The sequence below is a fragment of the Arachis hypogaea genome, chromosome 19 (assembly GCF_003086295.3).
Source record: "Arachis hypogaea cultivar Tifrunner chromosome 19, arahy.Tifrunner.gnm2.J5K5, whole genome shotgun sequence".
Lineage (NCBI taxonomy): Eukaryota > Viridiplantae > Streptophyta > Magnoliopsida > Fabales > Fabaceae > Arachis > Arachis hypogaea.
In genome coordinates, this window is record NC_092054.1 from 105,835,907 (window position 1) to 105,844,035 (window position 8,129).

Consider the following 8,129-nt stretch of genomic DNA (forward strand, 5'->3'; position numbering starts at 1 on the left):
GCAACTTGCTCTTCAGTGATGTCTTCATCCTTTTTAGAGGAAGAATATTCATCAGAGCTCATGAATGGCAGAAGGAAGTTCAGTGGAATCTCTATGGTCTCAGTATGAGCCTCAGATTCCTTTGGTTCCTCAAAGGGAAACTCCTTTTTGTCCAGAGGACGTCCCATGAGGCTTTCCTCTCTAAGAGTCACATCCTCCTCATTCTCTCTATGTTCGGCCATGTTGGTCATGGTTATGGCCTTGCACTCTCTCTTGGGATTTTCTTCTGTATTGCTTGGGAGAGTACTGGGAGGAGTTTCAGTAATCTTCTTACTCAGCTGACCCACCTGTGCCTCCAAGTTTCTAATGGAGGACCTTGTTTCATTCATAAAACTTAGTGTAGTCTTGGATAGATCAGAGACTATGGTTGCCAGGCCAAAATGGTTCTGTTCAAAATTCTCTGTCTGTTGCTGAGAAGATGATGGAAAAGGCTTGCTATTGCTAAAGCTATTTCTTCCACCATTATTGTTGAAGCCTTGTTGAGGCTTCTGTTGGTCCTTCCATGAGAAATTTGGATGATTTCTCCATGAAGGATTATAGGTATTTCCATAGGGTTCTCCCATGTAATTCACCTCTACCATTGTAGGGTTCTCAGGATCAGAAGCTTCTTCTTCAGAAGATACTTCTTTTGTACTGTTGGATGCAGCTTGCAATCCATTCAGACTCTGAGAAATCGTATTGACTTGCTGAGTCAATATTTTGTTATGAGACAATATGGCATTCAGAGTATCAATTTCAAGAACTCCCTTCTTCTGAGGCGTCCCATTGTTCACAGGATTCCTCTCAGAGGTGTACATGAACTGGTTATTTGCAACCATTTCAATGAGTTCCTGAGCTTCTGCAGGGGTTTTCAGATGAAGAGATCCTCCTGCAGAATGGTCTAACGACATTTTTGACAACTCAGACAGACCATCATAGAATATACATATGATGCTCCATTCTAGAAGCATGTCAGTAGGACACCTTTTGATCAATTGTTTATATCTTTCCCAAGCTTCATAGAGGGACTCACCTTCCTTCTGTCTGAAGGTTTGAATTTACACTCTAAGCTTGCTCATCTTTTGAGGTGGAAAGAACTTAGCCAGGAAAGTACTGACCAGCTTTTCCCAAGAGTTCATACTTTCCTTAGGTTGTGAATCCAACCATGTTCTAGCTCTGTCTCTTACAGCAAAAGGGAAAAGCATAAGCCTGTAGACCTCGGGATCAATTCTATTGGTCTTGACAGTGTCATAGATTTGCAAGAATTCAGCTAAGAACTGATGAGGATCTTCCAATGGAAGTCCATAAAACTTGCAATTCTATTGCATTAGAGAAACTAATTGAGGCTTAAGCTCAAACTTGTTTGCTCCAATGGCAGGAATTGAGATGCTTCTTCCATAGAAGTTAGAAGAGGGTGCAATAAAGTCACCAAGCATCTTCCTTGCATCTCCACCATTATTATTGGGTTCGGCCATGTCTCCTTCTTTTTCGAAAATTTCTGTCAGGTCCTCTCCAGAAGGTTGTGCTTTAGCTTCTCTTAGTTTCCTCTTAAGAGTCCTTTCAGGTTCAGGATCAGCTTCAATAAGAATGTCTTTATCTCTATTCCTGCTCATATGAAAAAGAAGAGAACAAAAAGGAAGAGGAATCCTCTATGTCACAGTATAGAGATTTCTTTATGTGAGTAGAAGTAGAGAAGAAAAAATTCGAACACAGAGAAGAAGAGGCGGTTCGAATTTTGAGTGGAAGAGGGGTGTTAGTAGATAAATAAATAATTAGAAAGAGATGAGAGATAGAAGAATTCGAAATTAAATTAAAATAAAAGGAAAATTATTTTTGTTTTTATTTTAATTGTTAGCTAGAATTCGAAAATTAAAAAGAGAAATAAAGTTAAATTAAAATTTAAAACAATTAGTTAATTAAAATAAATTTTGAAAAAGGGGTTAGTAATTTTCGAAAATTAGAGAGAGAAAATTAGTTAGGTGATTTTGAAAAAGATATGATTGAAATAGAAAAATTTTAAAATCAAACAAAAAGTCAAGTAGTTAATTGAAAAGGATTTGAAAATCAAATTTGAAAAGATAGGAAGTTAGAAAAGATTTTGAAAATTGATTTTGAAAAAGATATGATTTGAAATGATTGAAATTTAATTTGAAAAGGATTTAAAAAAGGAAATTAAAAATATTTGATTTTTGAAATTAAAGTTGATTACCTGACTAACAAGAAACTAAAAAGATATGATTCTAGAGTTTAAAGATTGAACCTTTCTTAATAGGCAAGTAACAACTTGAAAATTTTTGAATTAAAACATTAAATGTTAGTGAGATTTTCAAAAATATGAAGGAAAAATAAGAAAAAGATTTTGAAAATCGATTTAAAAAAAATTTCGAAAATATGTAAAAATAAATGAAAAATATTTGATTTTTGAAAAAGATTTGAAAAGATAGAATTTTGAAATTGAAATTGATGAGTAAAACAAGGAAAGATGATTTTTGATTTTTGAGTTTTTAATGAGGAGAGAGAAAAATGCAAAATTGATGCAAAACACAAGAAATTATGAATCAAAACAACTAATGCATGCAAGAACACTTTGAATGTCAAGATGAACACCAAGAACACTTTGAAGATCAAGATGAACATCAAAAATTATTTTTGAAAAATTTTTAAGAAAAGAAAGACATGCAAGACACCAAACTTAGAAATTTTCAATGTTTAAACTCTAATAATTCTTAAATGCATTTGAAAAACAAGAAAAGGCACAAAACATAAAAATGCAAAGATCAAACAAAGAAGATCATCAAGAACATCTTGAAGATCATGAAGAACATCATGCATGAGTTTTCGAAAATGTTAAGAAAAGTTAAAAGCATTCAATTGACACCAAACTTAAAATTTGACAGTAAACTCAAACAAGAAACACAAAATATTTTTGGTTTTATGATTTTATTAAAATTTTTTTTTGGATTTTTCGAAAATTATTTGGAAAAAGAAAAATAAGCATTTCAAAATTTTTAATACAAATTCCAGGAATCATGCAATGTTAGTCTAAAGCTTCAATCTAAAAAGATTAGACATGGCTAGCCAAGCTTCAGCAGGACATTACATACAATGGCCAAATTGATGGGAATCAACTGACTCTTGTGATGATAAAAATATCATCTGAAACTCTAGAATTCATTCTTAAAAATTCTGAAGAACATAGAATAATTTATTTTTTGAAAATTTTTTGAAATAAAAATAAAAATAATAAAAATAAAAAGCTTAAAATTAAAATAAAATTACCTAATCTGAGCAACAAGATGAACCGTCAGTTGTCCAAACTCGAACAATCCCCGGCAACGGCACCAAAAACGTTTGAACACCAGTTTGCGTCAAAACTCGTGCAAAGTATAGACTATTATATATTGCTGGAAAGCACTGGATGTCTACTTTCCAACGCAATTGAGAGCGCACCAATTAGGTTCCTGTAACTCCAGAAAATCCATTTCGAGTGTAGGGAGGTTAGAATACAACAGCATCTGCAGTCCTTCTTCAGCCTCTGAATCAGATTTTTGCTCAGGTCCCTCAATTTCAGCCAGAAAATACATGAAATCACAGAAAAATACACAAACTCATAGTAAAGTCCAGAAATGTGATTTTTATTTAAAAACCAATAAAAACATAGTAAAAACTAACTAAATTATACTAAAAACTACCTAAAAATAATGCCAAAAAGCGTATAAATTATCCGCTCATCAATCTTCCATTGGAAGTCCATGAAATTTGTAGTTCTGTTGCAGAAGAGAGACTAACTGAGGCTTAAGCTCAAAATTGTAAGCTCCAATGGCAGGTACAGAGATATTTCTGCAATAAAAGTTAGAGGTAGGCATGGTGAAGTCACCAAGAACCTTTTTGGCATCACCTTCAGGTTCAGCCATGTCTCTTTTTTCTTGTTCAAAATTTTCTGAAAGGTTTCTTCTGGAGTGTTGTGCTCTAGCTTGTTGGAATCTATTCTTCAGAGTCCTTTCAGGTTCAGGATCAAGATCAAAGAGGGGTTCTTTATCCCTGTTCCTGGTCATAAACAAGAAAAGAAGAAAAGAAAGAAAGGAAGCTTCTATGTTTGATTTGAGTATAGAAGACTCCTAGTGAGATGTGAAGAAGGAAGAAGAAGATAGAAAATTAAAGATGGAAGATGAGAGAGGGGGAGTAATTTGAATAATTAAAAGTGAATAGGAGAAGAAGTATAAAAGAAAAGATAAATAAGAATTAAAATATTTTTGTTTTTATTTTATTGATTAATTAATTTTCAAAAATTAAGTTAATAATTTAAAAAGAATTGAAAATTAGTTAGTGATTTTCGAAAATAGAAGAGAGAGAAAAGGGATAGTGTTTTTGAAAATTAACAGAGAAGAGTTAGTTAGGAAGTTTTGAAAAAGAATGAGAGAGGAGATAGGTAATTAATTAAGAAATGATTTGAATTTAAAATAAGATAAGAGATAACATAAGAAAATATTTGAATTTGAAATTAAAAATATTTGAGAAAGATTTAATTTTTTAAAATTTGAAGTTAGAAAAGATAAGATAAGAAACAAAACAGATTTGAAAAAGATATGAAAAAGATAAGATTTTGAAATTTGGTTTTGAAAAAGATAAGATTTTTGAAAAATTTGATTTTGAAAAGATTTAATTTTAAATTTTGAAATTTAAATTCTTAATTTTTAAAATTGAAAAAGATAAGATAACATTTTGAAAAAATATATGATTTTTGAAAAAGATATGATTTTTCTTTTTAAAAAGATTTGATTTTTGAAAACTTGAAGACTAAGATATGATAAGATAAAAATTTAAAATTGAAATCTGAATTTTTAATGTTAATTTTCGAAAATTAAGTTAGTTTTAAGATAGAAAAGATATATATATTTTTGATTTTTGAATTTAATGATGAAAGAGAAAAACAAGTAAAGGACACAAGACTTAAAATTTTTAGATCTAATGCCCCATGTTTACAAAATTTTGAGGGAAAAATACAACGGGATACCAAATTTAGAAATTTTAAGATCAAAATACAAAGAAACACAAGAACACTTTGAAAACTAACAAGAACACAAAGAACAAAACTCAAAAGACTCAAAGAACATAAGAACATATAAAGGACACTAAACTTAAAATTTTTGAAAAACTAAGCACAAATTTTCGAAAAATTAAAGAAAATAAACAAGGAGACACCAAACTTAAAGATTAAAATAAGACCCAAACAAGAAAACACTAATTTTGAAAAATTTTAGAAAAAGGACTCAGAATTTTCGAAAATTTTAACTAAGAACATAAACAAAGGTTCAACCAGAAAGCTAAGGATTCTTGAAAATAAATTGTTTGAAAAAGGTTTTTGAAAAAGTTTTAAAATTTTTTTGGAAAAGAAAATAGAAAACAGTAAGACTCAAACCAAGAACAAAGATTAAACAAGGAAAAGAAAAATATTTTTGAAAATTTTTTTTCGAAAATAAAGAAGAGAAAAATAAAAATAAAAGACTCAACCAAAATCAAAAGACTCAATTAAAAATGATCAAGAAAAGAAAAAAAATTACCTGATCTAGGGAGTAAGACAATCCGTCAGTTTGTCCAAACTCGAACAATCCCCGGCAACGGTACCAAAAACATGGTGCACGAATCGCTACACTCCGTATAGTTGTACCAGCAAGTGCACTAGGTCGTCCAAGTAATACCTGACCGAGTCAGGGTCGATCCCATGAGGATTGTGGTTTGAAACAAGCTATGGTTATCTTGCAGGTCTTAGTCAGGCAGATCAGAAAGTTGTTGGATTGATAGAGTGAAAAAGGTCTAATATATAAACAAAGATAGGAATGTGGTTAAGGATTGGAGTTGCTTTGCCTTTCTGAATTAACTCTGGTATTACTGTCTTCTTTGCTTGTGAGTGATTTCTTTAATGGCAGGCTATATGTGATTGATGCCATGGGCCGTGGTCATCAATCTCCTCTGCTCCAGATCAAACGCCATTGGCCGTGCTCATGCAATCTGATGGAGGGTGAAGCTCTAGCAGTTCATTCTCTTGGCGATCTACTCAAAATGCCACAGACAAGGTCGAATCTTCTGGATCAGAGAATGCTGCTTCTTTGGATTCTAGCCTATACCACAGAGACCCTAATCTCCCCAGAAATTGGCTGAACTGGTGTCTCGTGAAGTCCCCAACGAAGTCATGGATTAGCCGTCTGAGAAATGTATAAACATAGCTGGTGGTTTGTGCTTTCCAGTCATGTATTCACACGAACCCAAGTAGACGCGGGTGTTTGTCAGAAATGTTCATCTTAGTATAATGAACAGAGTTGATTGTCACTGATCATCTTACTCACCATGTTGAAGAGCGAATATACATCTTAGAAGTAAATCAAACACAGATCGAAGAAGAAATAGTAATACTTTTATTAATTCATAGGACTCAGCTGGTCTTCTCCCCTCAACCTAAGAGGTTTAGAAACTCATACTAAAAGGAAATACAAAGTGAAAAATGAAAATATGCTGAATGATGGTCGAAGATGATGTATGATGTCTGAAATACATGAATCTAATCCCTTAAATGCTAAACAGATGACTAGTAACGGTAAAACAGTATTTTTAGTGCTAAAATCCACTCCTGGGGCTCACTTGGTGAGTGTTTGGGCTGAGCTATGATGAGATCCATGTGCTATGAGGTCCCTAGGGCGTGAAACACTGGCTAGGGGGTCCTCTCTGGGCGTTTGGACGATGGTCTCTGCTCTTTTGGCGCTAGACGCCTGGAAGGGGGCAGAAAGCTGGCATTGGTCGCCAGTTTTGGGCCTCCTAATCTGAAGCAAAGTATGGACTAGTATATATTGCTGGAAAGCTCTGGAAGTTAGCTTTCCAAAGCCGTAGAGAACGCTCCATTTGGACTTCTGTAGCTCCAGAAAAGCCCTTCCTAGTGCAAGGAGGTAAGATCCAGACATCATTTGCAGTGCTTTCTCTGTCTCTGAATCAGACTTTTGCTCCAACTCCTCAATTTCAGCCAGAAAATACCTGAAATTGTACAAAAATACAAAAACTCATAGTGGAATCCAAAATGTGAATTTAACACTAAAACCTATAAAAACTTAATAAAAACTAAACAAAACATACTAAAAACTATATGAAAATGATGCCAAAAAGAGTATAAAATATCCGCTCATCAATGACCAAACACCTCATCACTTCAATAAACAAGCAAGGAAACTGTCAATCCAAAATGAAAATTCTCTGAGAAAATCTTAGGGTTGAGTTGAAGTACTTCTAAAGTACTTGATTCCATGGGAGATGAACCAATCCAATTTGACCAAGAGGATAAAGAGCTCTTGAAAACCGAGGATGAAGGATCTGATGTCTAGAGAATTGTCTCCATTGATGCTGATGAAAAACTGTTACTTTTGTGTTTTAATCTTATGTCTAGATAACTGTAATTTTAGTTGGATTTAAACTTTGAACAACTCAGCTTTTGCATCTAACAAAATATTGTGTAGGGATTTTGTCTTTCTTGATGACAAAAGGGGGCGTCAAAATGAAAAATGAATTGCTATGATGCATTGTTAAACTAGGTTATTGATAGGTTGATAGGTTATTTTTCTGATATCTATGCCTTATGCATATTGGCTATAGTTTCTGCATATACATTGCTATTTAAATAGTGATTACAAGTTGAGAAAAAGCACACATTAAGGGGGAGCAACCCAAATGAAAGAAAGGGAGAGAGCAACAAAAGGTTGGATAATCAAAAGGAAGTATCATAAACTTTTCTCACCTCTTTTAATTATAATTCATTTTCTTAAAGAATGATTATCATCAACGGGAAGATTGTTGAGTTCAAAATAAAACAATAATAATTATTTGATGATGACCAAACATTATTGGTTGGGTTAAAAGTCCAAAAGTTTTTGTAATATGTGTGGTTGTTGTGCAAAAAAATAAAATACAGCCAAACAAGCCCAAATTTCATTGCTAACAATCTCTTCTTTCTTCAAACCCATAACCCACATGAAATAGCCTTAAAACAAGGATGAAAATATATTTCACAAGCAAAATGGCATGTTTAGAAGTAGGTTCAAGCAAAGTAAATAAGTGGTTCACCAAGCTTA